Here is a 15,177-nt window from a genome sequence, read left to right as displayed (position 1 = left end):
TAAGAAGAAAATATGAGAAGAAAGTGAGTAGAAATTTTGCTATAGTTTCTTTACTCTCAAAATTACATACTAATTGTGAAGAAAGAGTCCATATTTATAGAAGGAGAAAATGACTAAAAAGAAATTAAACAAAATGAGGTTTACAAAATAAATCTGAAATATTAATAATAAAATATGATTTTGAAAAATCAAATCTTATTATTAATATTAACCTAGCGATTTTGGTGTATGGTCATTTTTCCCTTTTCTAAAATACCACAAAAACATGAGCTTTAAAGCTCAAAATAGTAATGTGCATGGCCCAAGGTGCATAAAAGGTTGGGCTGGAATGACTATTGCAGCTGAAAATTTTGACCCATTCCCAGCCAATGGGAGTGCGCCACGTAGGCACTGGCTGGTGGCATAAATGCAGGAGGAGGTTGGGTCTTCGTTGGGTGCCTAGCTGAAGCCCAACGAAGGCCCAGCCTCCAAGGCCTAGCTAAAGCCCAATAAAGACCAAGGCATAAATGCAGGAGGAGGTTGGGTCTCCTCCCATGTTCCAATAGACCTAGGTCTCAAAGAGTATAACTAACTTTTGGATTTGTCCTTCAAGGAGAAAGGGAATAACTTCAGTCGCACAGAATCGACATTGTCAGCTCGGTTATAGAATGTGGCTACTACCTCCTCGAATTCTCTGATATGCACGTATGGGCTTTCGTTTTCCATTCCATGAAATATGGGCAAGAGTTGAATCATGTCAGGTTTAAAGTCTAATGCGGGCATATTAGGAAGGAAGATAATGCATGAAGGCGTGGAAGTGCGAGTAGGATGGAGGTAGTCATTGAGAGTTCTTGGTTAGATTTCATCATTGCGAGCCATTACAAATGGATTATTATCAGCGAAAGTTTGTGGAGAAGTAGGATTGGTGGAAGGAGTTCCGATAGGAGTGGTGGATGAATTGGAAGAAGTGTCGCTAGAAGTTTCGTGATGATTCATCCACTCTCGAAAATCAGAATTAGATTTATTATTTTGTTATTTTCTTTGTTTTTTTTTTATTTTTTTGTTAAACTTGTTCCCAGGTAGATTTGGAGGTTTTGGGTTGATCTCCAACACCGTACTAGAACTCCCCGAGGTTACTGAATAAGTATGGTGGATCACAAATCAACCTTGTCGACCAAACAACCTTTAAACAGTGTGAAATTGCTTATTTTGACAGAACAAGCTTGGTTTTCTTATAGTAATAAGTTCAACAATGTAATAGTGCAAAGGTAGATGGTCGAAATGTTCCCAGGCCGATTGGGAAGGTTGCCAAGGTACCGTTTTAGACCCACACTTGCCTAGACAGAACTCCCCGAGGTTCCCAGGTAAGTGTGGAGGGTAACGCTATGACAAATCTTATTTAACAACCAATCTTTCTAGACAGAACAATATCGGTTTCTACCATTTGTAATATTACATAATTGTTCCAAATACTAAGCGTTTTATTATTAAAATTTTATGAACAATTTTATGCAATTTTATATTTTTTTTTTGAAAAACCTAAATTCTAAGGAAAACTAAGACAAAGAATAATAAAAGCCTAAATTAAGCAACAAAATAAATAACACAAAATAAAATAAAGAAAAGAGAATTAAAGTGAAGATAAAATAATAAGCTCAATCTCCTTTTTTACAAATATTTATTTAATAAAAAAAAAAGAAATTAAGAGAAAAAAAGAAAGATAAATGAAATTATAGTTAAAAAAAAAAGTTTATATATATATATTTGTATAATGTTTTATATATATATCTGAAAAGTAGAAGAAAAAATATTGAGAAATAAATATATATAATAAATAAATATATATGTTTTTTTTACGTTATTTTATATGTATATTTTTTTTTATCAAGAAGGAAAAAACTTCATTGAACAAAACAGACAAATACAAACAAGGCCAAAGCCCAAAAAAAAGGAAGAAAGAAAAAAAAAATATATATAAATAACTAACTTTTTTTTTGTTTTTGTTTTTTTAATAATAATAATCAAATTAACTAAAAATTAGTAAATAAAAAAATAAAAATAAAAACTATACTACCACAATATTTACACCAACAAAAATACAAATAAAGTGACTAACATTTTTGGTAGAAATGCATAAAAGGTTGGGCTAGAATGACAATTGTAGCTGGAAATTTTGACCCATTCCCAACCAATGGGAGCACGCCACGTAGGATCTGGCTGGTGGTAGAAATCCAGGAGGAGGCTGGGTCTTCGTTGGGCTTCAGCTGGGCGTTGGAGGCTGGGCCTTCGTTGGGCTTCAGCTAGGCGCCCAACGAAGACCCAGCCTCCTCCTGCATTTCTGCCACCAGCCAGTGCCTACATGGCGTACTCCCATTGGCTGGGAATGGGTCAAAATTTCCAGCTGCAATAGTCATTCCAGCCCAACCTTTTATGCACCTCGGGCCATGTACATTACTATTTTGAGCTTTAAAGCTTATGTTTTTGTGGTATTTTAGAAAAGGGAAAAATGACCATACACCAAAATAGCTAGGTTAATATTAGTAATAAGATTTAATTTTTCAAAATCATATTTTATTATTAATATTTCAGATTTATTTTGTAAACCCCATTTTGTTGTTTAATTTCTTTTTAGTCATTTTCTCCTTATATAAATAGAGACTCTTTCTTCACAATTAGTATGCAATTTTGAGAGTAAAGAAACTATAGCAAAATTTCTACTCACTTTCTTCTCATATTTCTTCTTAGAATTTTGTGCGAATCATGAGCATAATGGCCTAATCTTCCTAGGAAGGTTAAGGATGATTCCATATGCTAGTGATGTTATTTTGCTACTTTGATTCACTATGTTCTTAATGTAATATATTTGAGTTATTTATGTTCTTTCATCTCCATCTCTATTTTGTTATCTTTATTTACTTATGCTAATAGTTGTGGATGCTCAAAATTCCACACTTGTGAAAGGTCCAAAGCACACACTAAGGTCCCCTAAACGCCTAAATACATGCTTGTGCCACAAGGCCCTTGGGCCACCATCTTCTCGCAAGGAGGCAAGCAATGCTATCCTCGGCGTACCTAGCGCCCATGCACCCAGCGAGGCCACGCCTCGTGCAAGTGGCTCTCGCAAGACCGTTCTCGCGACTGCCTCCCCTCGAGTGGGATCTGTAGCATGGCCTCGTGACATGGGATCCGCGTGTGCGCAGTGCCTCGCGAGAGGCATCTCACGCCTTTAGTACCGCACCTCCTGGATCTGCGCATGCGCAAGGCCTCGCGACACGCCGCGCCACCAGGGCCTCACAAGAGGCGTCTCGCACCTTCAGTGCCACACCGCCTGGATCCGCGCACGCACAGGGCCTTGTGACACACCGCGCCACCAGGGCCTCGCGAGAGGCTGTCCCGCGCACCTATCACCCACGTCTCGTGGATGGCCCTGAGGTGCTTTGGGCGCCTTGCGCCAAGGACCCAATAGCTCCATTTCGCGCTACGACCACTGCGTGCTCTGGGTGTCTTGCGCCCTACACCTCAAGAGGGTGTCTCCTATGAAGACTTATGGAGACCCTACCATTTAGAGGTTAAAGCCCCAGTACAATTCAAAAGGATCGTACAAGTACGGAGCTCATACAGGTTACGGCCTGTAAGACCCCGTATGTTTGATCCAAATACTCATGCCAGACAAGTAGTGGGAGTACTAGGAGAGGGGATATGGCCTGTATGTTTCTAACCAGATGTCAGAGTCGACACCACCTCCAGCACCACTATGTCTGGTTCCACTCCTCTGACATTCGTACAAAATAAGTAGTGGAGACATCCTCACGGTATCTGACCACGTACTGGAGCCAACACCACTACCTCTGAGACCACTCTCCTGACAATGTACTTGTGTACCATCTGGTCCCCTGGACCACAATGTATCAGGGGCCATTAGAGCCCACTATAAAAGGAACCCCACTTCCACATGGAAAAGGGGTTGGAAAAAACACTGTAGCTGGACACAAAAGAGAAATACAAGTTCTTTCCTCCATTTTTCTTCTGCAACAATTTTCTAAGTTTCTATTTAGATTTTTGAAGTTCTTCATTTATAAGCACTATACTTTAATTTTTCTAATTTAACTTCGTTGACGAGTTCTCATCGTCAACAGTTTGGCACCGTCTGTGGGAAGAATAAGTGTCAAGCCACTGTTCTTCTGTCAATTTCGATAAGAAAGAGATGCCATGACATTCAAAATGATTGAGAGACCCGCGAGAGGTGGAGGTACATCTCGACGGAGATCAGCTAAAAGCCTATATGAAGGATCCTCCTCCACCCGCAAACGTGGAGGCCCCAAAGGAGCCTGAGGTTCACGGAGATGAAAGGGAAGCCTATTCCCCGGCAGTCCCGCCTGAGGAGGATCGTCCAAGGCCAACGACAGCCCCAGTAAGAGATGCCGGTGAGTTCTTGCCTCCAAGGCCGCCACAGGTGCCAAACTCCGGCCGGCAGAATCCAGGCCCATCGGCGCGCAGACCTGACAAGCACCCTCGGGTCCACTCCGTGAGCTCGAGTTATAGATCTCAATTCTACGAAGATGAGATACGTGAATTGTAACGTAAGAACCAAAGGCTAGAAACCACCCTGGAAAACATGCAAGAGGTGTTAAATGACATGTTGCAAGGGAGATCAAACGTAACACTCCTTAAGCAAAAATAGAGAGGTCAAGAAGGGGAAGAAACCACCATTCCAGTAGACAACGGAAGGACTCGACTCTCCACCAGTAACACCCCCCGGACGAAGCATCATGAACGTCCCGAACCACCGAAGCAGCCCCAGAGGCCAGAGCTGAAAACCAACGTTCGCCCTCGTAACGATGTCAAAGTCACCTCAAGGAGAGCACCCTCAGATTTGCGAGAGGAACTCAACAAAAAGAGGGCGGGTAAAAGGACCACGCCTCCTATGGCGTCCCGTCCACGCTGAGGGACTCTTTGAACAAGAAGAGAAAAGACCTAGACACAGAAATGAGGAGCCTACTGAGAAAAATCATCACCGCCTCTGGAGGACAATCCATTGAGGATGAGTTCGACCATGAGTCGCCCTTCATCAAGGAGATCCAAGCCATCCGGCTCCCAGCCAACTTCAAAGAGCCCCATATGACCCCATATGAAGGAAGCATAGATCCTAAATACCATCTGGATGCATTTAATGACCTGATGAAGTTAAGGGGGATTAGTAGCGGGGCCAGATGCCATTGCTTCGCTGTCACATTGAAAGGACATGCATACAAATGGTTCAAAAGACTTAGACCAGGGACCATCATATCTTGGCAGCAATTTTCCGATGAATTTCTCCAGCAACACCACGCCGTGCGGGACTACACGATGTCGGGCACCAGCCTCGCTAACGTAAAGCAAGGAGAAAATGAGAGTCTAAAGAGCTACATTCACATGTTCAATATGGAGGCGGCCAAAGTAGGGAGTTTGACTCGTAGAGAGCTAAAAATGGCCATCACAGCCGGGGTACGCCCGGGAAGCAAGTTATGGGATAACATGCTCAAGAGGGAGGTCAAAGATTTGGACGACTTCTACGAGCGGGCGCAGAAATATATTCGCGTGGAGGATGGCCCTGAAAGCCTGAAGGCCTGAAAAGGCCAGTCGCCACCAAAACCCCCAATCCGAGAAAGCCAAAGTGGTGCAAAGAAGAAGAGGGTTTATGAAGGAACGGGAGATGATCAACCCCGGAAGCATCAGCGCATAATGAGCGCAGATAGAGCCCCTACACCTTTTATACTGACCTCACCCACGCTAGAGAACATATTTTTGTCACGAATGAAAACCAAGTCCCTTTCAGAAGGCCCCCGCCAATGAAAAAAGACCGGTCCAAAAGAAACCCCAGCAAATATTTCCAGTATCACAAAGATATCGGCCACACCACCGCGAAATGCAACCATTTAAAGGTAGAAATCGAGGAGCTTATATGTAGGGGACATTTGGGCAGATATGTCCGCAAGGAGAACCAAAGGCCGGAAGAAGGAGCATCCTCGCCTCAGGCGTGAGAGGTGGCCCCGGAAGTACAAGGAGAGGTCAGGACCATCTTTGGAGGGCCAGGATTCGGGGGCGAATCAAGGAAGGGGCGAGATAAATATGGTAGGGAGGCCAGACGAAGTCCACCACCGTGCATCTTAAGTTTAGAGCAACGCCCTCCGAAGAGTTTTAAGGGTGAAAATGACTCAATAACCTTCACTGAAGAAGATGCCCGAGGTGTACATTTCCCCCATAATGACCCCCTAGTGTTAACTGTCCAACTCGCAAACATGAGGGTGCATCGGGTCTTAGTGGATAACGGAAGCTCTGTGGACATCTTATATCGCCCATCTTTGGAGAAGATGGGACTAAACATCTGGCACCTAAAGCCTTGCAACACCTCCTTGTACGGATTTACGGGAGATTCAATACAGCCCCTAGGGGCGATTGAGTTAGCCCTCACTATGGGAGAACAGCCAAGACAAACCACCATAATGGAAAACTTTGTTGTGGTAGATTGCGCCTCAGCCTTTAATGTGGTATTTAGGAGACCTCCCCTAAGAGAATTGAAGGCGATACCTTCTGCGTACCACTTAACTATGAAATTCCCAACTCCCGGGGGAATAGCATGCATGAAAGGAGAGCAGAAGGAAGCGAAGGAATGCTATAACACATCCCTCTGTACGGCCACAAAGCCATCGGTTCCTATGGCAATGGTTGTGCATGAAGGCGCGAACCCACATGAGTTAGACCCACGAGTCGTAGAAGAACCTAGAACTGAACCAGTTGAAGAGTTGGAAGAAGTCACGGTCATGAATGAGCCGTTGAGAAAGTTGAAGGTAGGGAAAAACCTTATGGGTGACGTGAAGGAGAAGCTAGTAGAATTCTTGAAAGCTAACCTCGACGTATTTGCCTGGAGTCACAAGGACATGGTGGGGATAGACGTAGCAGCCATGTGCCACCACCTGAACATCGACCCAAAAGCAAGGCCTGTGAGGCAGAAAAGGAGAGTGTTGGACCCAGAGAGATGCGCGGCCCTAAAAGAGGAGGTTGAAAAATTGAAGGCAAATGGGTTTATCCGAGAGGCATTTTACCCACTGTGGGTATCAAACCCAGTGCTAGTCCCAAAGCCCAACGGAAAGTGGAGGACTTGTGTGGACTTTACTAACCTTAATAAGGCCTGCCCTAAGGACAGCTTCCCGTTCCTAGGATAGACCAATTAGTAGACGCCACAGCGGGGCACGAATTACTTAGCTTTATGGATGCATATTCCGGGTACAACCACTTACCCATGAACCCGGCTGATGAAGAGCACACTTCGTTCATAACAGACAAGGGGTTGTATTGCTACAAAGTGATGCCTTTTGGTTTAAAAAACACTGGTGCTACATATCAAAGGCTGGTGAACAAAATGTTTGCAAATCAAATAGGAAGGAATATGGAAGTATACGTGGACGATATACAGGTAAAGACAAAGAAGGCGGGAGAGCTCACCAACGATCTCATGGAAACATTCGACACCCTTCGAAAGTTTAGAATGAAGCTAAACCCGCTCAAGTGCACCTTCGGAGTTTCGTCAAGGAAGTTCCTGGGTTTTATGGTGAATTTCTGAGGTATTGAGGCTAACCCTGAAAAAATCAAGGCATTGTTGGAAATAAGCCCACCACGAAGCAAGAAGGAGGTACAGGTATTAACAGGGAGAGTAGCAGCCCTCAATAGGTTCATCTCCAGGTCTATTGACAAATGCCTCCCTTTCTTCAACATCCTAAAAGGGAACAAAAAGTTCGCTTGGGATGATGAATGCTAGGATGCCTTCACCAAGCTAAAGGAACACCTTGGAAAACCACCCCTTTTGGCCAAGCCAGAAAAAGGGGAGAGGTTGTATTTGTACTTGGCTGTATCAGAGCATGCTATAAGCATCGCCTTGGTCAAAGGAGAAAAGAAGCACCAACAGCCTGTGTACTATGTGAGCAAATGATTAATAAACGCAGAAGCCCGATACCCAGAAATAAAGAAGTTAGCATATGCCTTGATAGTGGCTTCTCGAAAGTTGAGGCCCTATTTTCATGCTCATGCTATCGATGTGCTCACAAAAACCCCTCTGCATCAAGTCTTGCACAAGCCGGAGACTTCGGGAAGGTTGTTAAAATGGTCGATTGAATTAAGTCAATTCGACTTCACTTACACCCCAAGGACCTCAATCAATGGGCAAGTACTTGCAGACTTTATACTCGAGTTTGCACAATGACCCCATGAGGAGGGAGAAATAGAAGAGAATGAACCGACGCATAAAGAGGAAAAGAACCCTGAAGAATGGAGCCTCCATGTAGACGGGGCATCTAACGAAGGAGGAGTCGACGCTGGCATAGTAATGACGGGACCTGAGGGGCACAAGATGTATTGTGCCTTGAGATTTGGATTCGAAGCTTCCAACAATGAGGCAGAATACGAGGCGCTGTTGGCCGGCCTGCGGCTAGCTAGGGAGTTAAAGGTAACCCATTTGCATGTCTTTAGTGACTCATAGCTGGTGGTGTTTCAAGTGAAGGGTGAATACCAAGCTAGAGGTCCAAAAATGGCTGCATATCTCGCCAAGGTGAAGGGGTATTTGGGTCAGTTCAAAAAATACACCGTAGAACAGATCCCAAGGGAGCAGAACACAAACACCGATGCACTCGCAAAACTCGCCTCCACACGAGACGAAGACATGCTTGAGTCCATCCCGGTCGAATACCTCCCCAAGCCAAGCATAGCAAAAGAAAGGATCAACATGGTCAATAGCACTGAGGAGTCATGGTTTGCACCCATCGTGAGGTACTTAAATGACGGGACCTTGCCTTTGGAAAAAAAAGATGCCCGTAAACTAACTTACTAAGCCGCTCAGTACACCCTAGTAGATGGAGCCTTATATAAGAGAGGCTTCTCTACCCCGCTCCCGCGGTGTGTAGATAAGGGAGAGGCTTTAAATTTATCACAAGAGATACACGAAGGGGAATGTGGAAATCATGCTGGGGGCAGTCCACGGTAAAAAAGGCCATCCGCCAGGGGTATTATTGGCCTACCATGGAGAAGGACGCGAGTGACTTCGCGAGAAGGTGTGACAAATGGCAGAGACATGCAAATTACCCCGACAGTCACCAAATGAGCTGGTGAACATGATCAGCCTATGGCCCTTCACTGTGTGGGGAATTGACTTGATTGGAGCGTTGCCAACAAGAAGAGGATGAGCTAAATACGCGGTGGTAGCAGTCGATTATTTCACTAAGTGGGTGGATGCATAGCCTTTAGTCAACATAACGGCTAAGAAAATCACCACCTTTGTCAACAAGTATAATGTCTGCAGATTTGGAGTACCCTACAAGATTATCTCCGATAATGGAACGCAGTTTGAAGGAGGAATATTTGAGGAATACTGCAAGGAAAAATGAATCAAGAGGAGTTTCTCCGCAGTAGTACACCCACAAGCCAATGGACAAGTAGAGGCCATCAACAAGATCCTAAAAAGGAACTTGAAAACAAAGTTGGAAAAGTTGAAAGGGGCCTAGGTCGAGGAACTCCCCAATGTACTCTGGGCCTACAAGACTACCCCTCGTTCCACCACTGGGGAGATGCCTTTCGCCTTGGCCTACGGCTGCGAGGTTGTCCTTTCGATAGAAATGAAGATTAACTCCATCTGCACGCAAGCATATGATGACCCGCAGCATTGGTCGGGAATTTGGACCTGTTGGAAGCCAAGAGAGAAAGGGCACAACTGAGGTTAGCCACATATCAGCAACGAGCAGTGAGGTACTACAGCTCAAGGGTGCAGGAGAGAATATTCAGGGTAGGAGACTTGGTACTGAGAAAAGTACTCCCAACACGTGAGACCCGGGGGCAGGGGTACTAGGGGCGAACTGGGAAGGACCTTACCAAGTCGCTCAATGCATACCACCAAACACCTATAAACTGGCCCGCATGGATAATACCTTCATACTCGAGCATGGAATGCGAAACACCTCAAGAAATACTCCCAGTGAGACTTCTGCACCCGATGCAAAGAAGACCTATGTTTATTTTGTTCCCTGTTGTGTTAACTTAGTAGGTAGGAGCCAAAGAGGCTACCCGGGTAACCTCCCAATTAGATGTAACCCTTCCATTTATGTCATTGTAACTCGCATGCTATGAATGAAACTGTTCGCAACTTCACATGTTACTTTTCTTCTCTATGGCATCCACCAAAGTGCCTGCTGGAATAAATTTCACCAAGCACTTGGGTGGGGGGGGGGGGGGGGGTAGGATAGGAGACAAAAATATATAGCAAAGAAGAGGATCCTAAAAGGACCCTTGTATCAGGAGGATCCTAAAAGACCCCTTATATCAAAAGGACCCTTGATATCAAGAGGATCCTAAAAGGACCCCTTATATCAGAGAGATCCTAAAAGGACCCCCTATCAGGAGGATCCTAAAAGGACCCCCTTATCAGGAGGACCCTAAAAGGACCCCTTATCTTAGGATCCTAAATGAGACCCTTATATATATATATATATATATATATAAGAACCCCTTATAAATCAAGAAGAAGACCTTGTAAGGTATCGCTTGAGTTCACAAAGATTAGCCCCTTATGAACATCGAGGAGACCAAAAGGTCCTACAAGAAAAACATCTAAATAAGAGTAAATGCTTCCACAAGATGAAATGTCTCAGGGGAAGCACCCTCCGATAAGCCTAGAGCGGCCACTAAGCCGTCTAGCCAAAAATGGTCCTAAAATAGACCCTTGCAAAAATAGTATTATGAATAATGTCGAGAAGGATGCTTCTCGCAAGAAATAATAAGCGCGCGCAAAAATATATAAAAGGATAACTAGAACCCAAGAGGTCAATATATCCTTATAGGAACAATCAAGAGGCACCAAAGAGGGACCTATTGAACCTCTTTGCACGGGCTCCAAAGGACCTCAAGCCTGATAATAAAAAAAAAAGAGGACCTATCGAACCCCATTGTGCGGGCTCAAAAGGACCTCGAACACAGAGGAATAAAGATGAATGATCACATATGTATATATATATAAAAGAGTTTTGATAATATAACTGGACTCGAAGAAATTACAAACAAATTCGGGCTCAAATGAGCATACAACCGCATTGGACTAAATGGAAAAAATCGCAGAATGATAATCTTAAGGCCTCCTGCCATGGGCGTTCCACTCAGCCGCTCGGGCAACGGTGTGCTCACCGAAGGAGGAGAAGTTGAAGTTAGGATTCTGCCTCCATAATCCGTAGAGGGCGCGCTCTATGGATCTATACTCAATATCCGCCTTGTCCGCCTCTAAGGAAGCGACCCTCCCCTGCAACGATGCGATGGTAGCCTTGGTGCCCCTCAAGTTCAGTCTCTAAGCTAGTGACCTTTTCCTGTAGCATCGTGGCTTTGGAAATTTCCCTCTTCTTCTTTTTGGATGAGGAAGAGGCCTTCACCAGGGCCTTCTCTAGCTTAAGCCTGGTGTCAGCAAGTTCTCTCTTGAGCCCCTTGACCTGGACCGTAAGACGGTCCCTCTCAGCATTCGACGTGGAGAGGTCTTGAGCCAAGTCGGAAGATCGCTGAGCCACTGTATAGGTCTGCACAAGAAAAATAACAATAACAATGATAAGAAAAAAAGAAAAGAGAGAAAAGGGATAAGGTCGACGTAAGATGCATAAACTCACCCAAGCAATGGAACGCGTAAGAGTCTCCCCGAGCTCCGCCATGGAAAAATTCCCAAGACCACTCTAATCAGCCTCAGGAAGATCCATGGCGACCTGGACATACTGTCGCCCATAAGAGGTCGCCATGCAGCCCACCTAGGGTGCCCCTTCCGAGCCAAGGGCGCTTGGCTGGGTAAGGACAAATGACCCATTCGCCGAAGGAGGAGGGGGCGCAGGAAGATCGAAAAATGAGCCCCTGATGGACCAAGAGGGGGCGCAGGAAGATCGAAAAAATGAGCCCCCGATGGACCAGGATCAAGGGAAGCCTGAGGGAAAGCATCGAAGTCCACAGAATAAGGACAGACGAAACCCCTCGGCATGGCCTGTTGATCCTGGGAGTGGGAGGCCATGTCATGGTCTGTAGGGGCTAAAGGAGGGCACCCCCTGGGAGACAAAGACGGTCGGTGGGGTTGCCCATGTCCAAGGGAGACCCCCTCTGGCACACGCTCAGCCTCACCCCCGTCCGAGTGAGGTTCAGCCAAAATAGCCTTCTTCTTCTTTGTTCTAGAAATGGTCCACAATAACCCGGGCTCCGAAACCGGGGACAGCTTATGAAAGTTGAGTTTGGCCACGGTGAAGAGGTGTACAACCATTTTCTCGGTAGGGTTAGCCTCAAGAAATTTATCCACTACATTAGCCTCTAACCCGACAAATTCAGGCGTGGCAAAATGTTCTGCACAATCGACATAGTTGCCGACACAAATATAAGTTCCAAAACAGTAAGTTCCGAAAAGGTGGGGGGGGAGGGGGGCTTGAAGTACTTACTAGGAGCTGAGCAAAAGTGCTCACGAACAGAGAGGGGATCCTTCACAAAGAAAAAGTCCTGCTTCCAAGACCCTGGGTTGGATACAGAGCCCTCTATCAAGGAGAACGAAGTATTGGCTTTTTGCAAAAAATAAAAGCCCTTGGATTTAGGAGAGGGCATGAGGTTGTACATGAAATGCACCTCTTGGGCCGTAGGAGCATGCTCGAAACGCTCCATATATGAGATGAAGAGGCAACTCAAGGTCAGCCAGCTGTTGGGCGCCAGTTGGAGCGGAGCAAGATCAAAATAATTGAGAACCGTGACGAAAAACGGGTGTAATGGGATTGTGCCACCCGCTTTCAAGATATGCTCGCTCATGGCCATGTAACCCGGACTTGGGCCATCAGCCCAGCACTTGTTCGAAGGAACGTATAATGTGTATTCCAGGCCAACACGGTAGTTCCCCATTATCTCCAACAGTTTATTTTCAGACACATGGGACACTAGAGTGGACGCCAACAGGGGGCCAGTGTCTTGATCATTATCAGTCACCTGTTGTTGCGCTCTCTTCGACATATCTGCAAAACAAAAAGAAAAAGGTGAGGTGGAAACAAGTCACTTTACCCTCCATTTTTTCTTCCCAGCAAGGGTCTTCCACTGAGGCACTGGGTGTGAACGCGCTAAGCAAGGGTAGATTGAGAATAAGGGTTGAGGAGAAGACGGGACGGCCGCATGACAGTCATTAGGAAAAAACGGGGTGGGAGGCTCAGGCGGGAGATTTCCCTCCATAAACTCCAACTCCATCTGCAAATCTAAAAGGGTCACCCTAAGGTTCACTACATGGTCGTTAAGGTCAAGGGGGAAAGGTACTCCGTCACCCCTCAAAACTGAGTCTATTTCGCTCTCTACCACCCAAATTTTATGCCTAAGTTCAGCCATATGCTCAAGATGATGAATACAGGCCTGCCTTAAGGTGTCGTAGTCATGGTGAGGATTGTCCTCGGGGGACTCCGAGTCTGAAGACAAGTCAAAAAACTCAACCCCCGGAGGAGTGTCAGATGGACCTTCACATGCCGTGAGACCTCGTACCGAAAGCAAAAAGGGTTCACGTATAAATGATAGGATTGCTACAAAACACAAAGGAATGGGCTCAAAACCTCTAGGTATAGGCGCTCTAAATAACCCACTACGGGGTATGAATAAGGGCATGCAACTGGGTTAACTCACGACAAGCTCAGGCTAAAATACCCCCTCCCGAGTGGTGCTAATTTGGACCCAATAAACATAAGGGAGAAAGAAAATATACCTCAAGTAAGTAAAATTAGGCATTGTCGTGGTCAAAAGGAGGTCGAGGGCCAAAAGCACCGTCACAGTCAAATAGAGGCAAGTGGTCAAAAGTACGCGTCTGCAAAAACAAAGGAAAATAGTGTTTTAATCCTCAAATGCCTGCATGGATATGGACATACAAGAAATGAACTCAAGTATAAAAAAAAAGGGGAAAAGATAACAAAAGTGAGGTTGTGGGGGATTGAACCCCTTACCTCTTGAAAGGAGTAAGGATCTAAAAACCACTAAGCTAAGAAAATGGAGTGTAAATAATGGGCTAGATGTGAAGGCTTATTTATAGGAGCCACAGGCTCATCTTGACCATCGAATCTAACGACTGATCAATGGCCAAGAAGGGAGCTTGACATCTGGATTGGGATCCACGAAGCAAGACGATGGGCTCACGATCAATCTCAAGAAATCACAAGGATCACCACTAACACCACCCGTGTTTTCAAAACACCATATCGAAAAGTCTACCAGAGCGCCTAAAGGCCCTCTCCTAGACTGGGGGGCAAGTGTGGATGCTCAAAATTCCATACTTGTGAAAGGTCCAAAGCACACGCTAAGGTCCCCTAAACGCCTAAATACATGCTTGTGCCACAAGGCCCTTGGGCCACCATCTTCTCGCAAGGAGGCAAGCAATGATATCCTCGGCGTACCTAGCACCCATGCACCCAGCGAGGCCACGCCTCGTGCAAGTGCCTCTCGTGAGACCCATCTCGCGACTGCCTCCCCTCGAGTGGGATCCGTAGCATGGCCTCGCGACATGGGATCCGCACGCGTGCAGGGCCTCGCGAGAGGCATCTCGCGCCTTCAGTGCCGCACCGCTTGGATCTGCACGCGCGTAGGGCCTCGCGACACGCCCCGCAACATGCCACGCCACCAGGGCCTCGCGAGAGGTCTCTCGCGCCGTCGGTGCCGCACCACCTAGATCCGTGCGCGCAGGGCCTCGCGACACGCCACGTCACCAGGGCTTCGCGAAGGGCGTCTTGCGCCTTCAGTGCTACACCGCCTAGATTCGCACGTAGGGCCTCGCAACACGCTGTGCCACCAGGGCCTCACGAGAGGCCGTCCCGCGCACCTATCACCCACGTCTCATGGATGGCCCCGAGGTGCTTTGGACACCTTGCGCCAAGGACCCAAGAGCTCCGTTTCTCGCCACGACCCCTGCGTGTTCCGGGTGTCTCGCGCCCTACTCCTCAAGAGGGCGTCTCCTATGAAGACCTATGGTGACCCTAACATTTAGAGGTTAAAGCCCCAGTACAATTCAAAATGATCGTACAAGTAAGGAGCTCATACGGGGTACGACCTGTAAGACCCCGTATGCCTGATCCAAATACTCATGCCAGACAAGTAGTGGGAGTACAAGGAGAGAGGGCATGGCCTGTATGCTTCTAACCAGATGTCAGAGTTGACACC

This window comes from Humulus lupulus, chromosome 2 (assembly GCF_963169125.1).
Source record: "Humulus lupulus chromosome 2, drHumLupu1.1, whole genome shotgun sequence".
NCBI lineage: Eukaryota > Viridiplantae > Streptophyta > Magnoliopsida > Rosales > Cannabaceae > Humulus > Humulus lupulus.
This window is presented reverse-complemented; position numbering follows the sequence as displayed.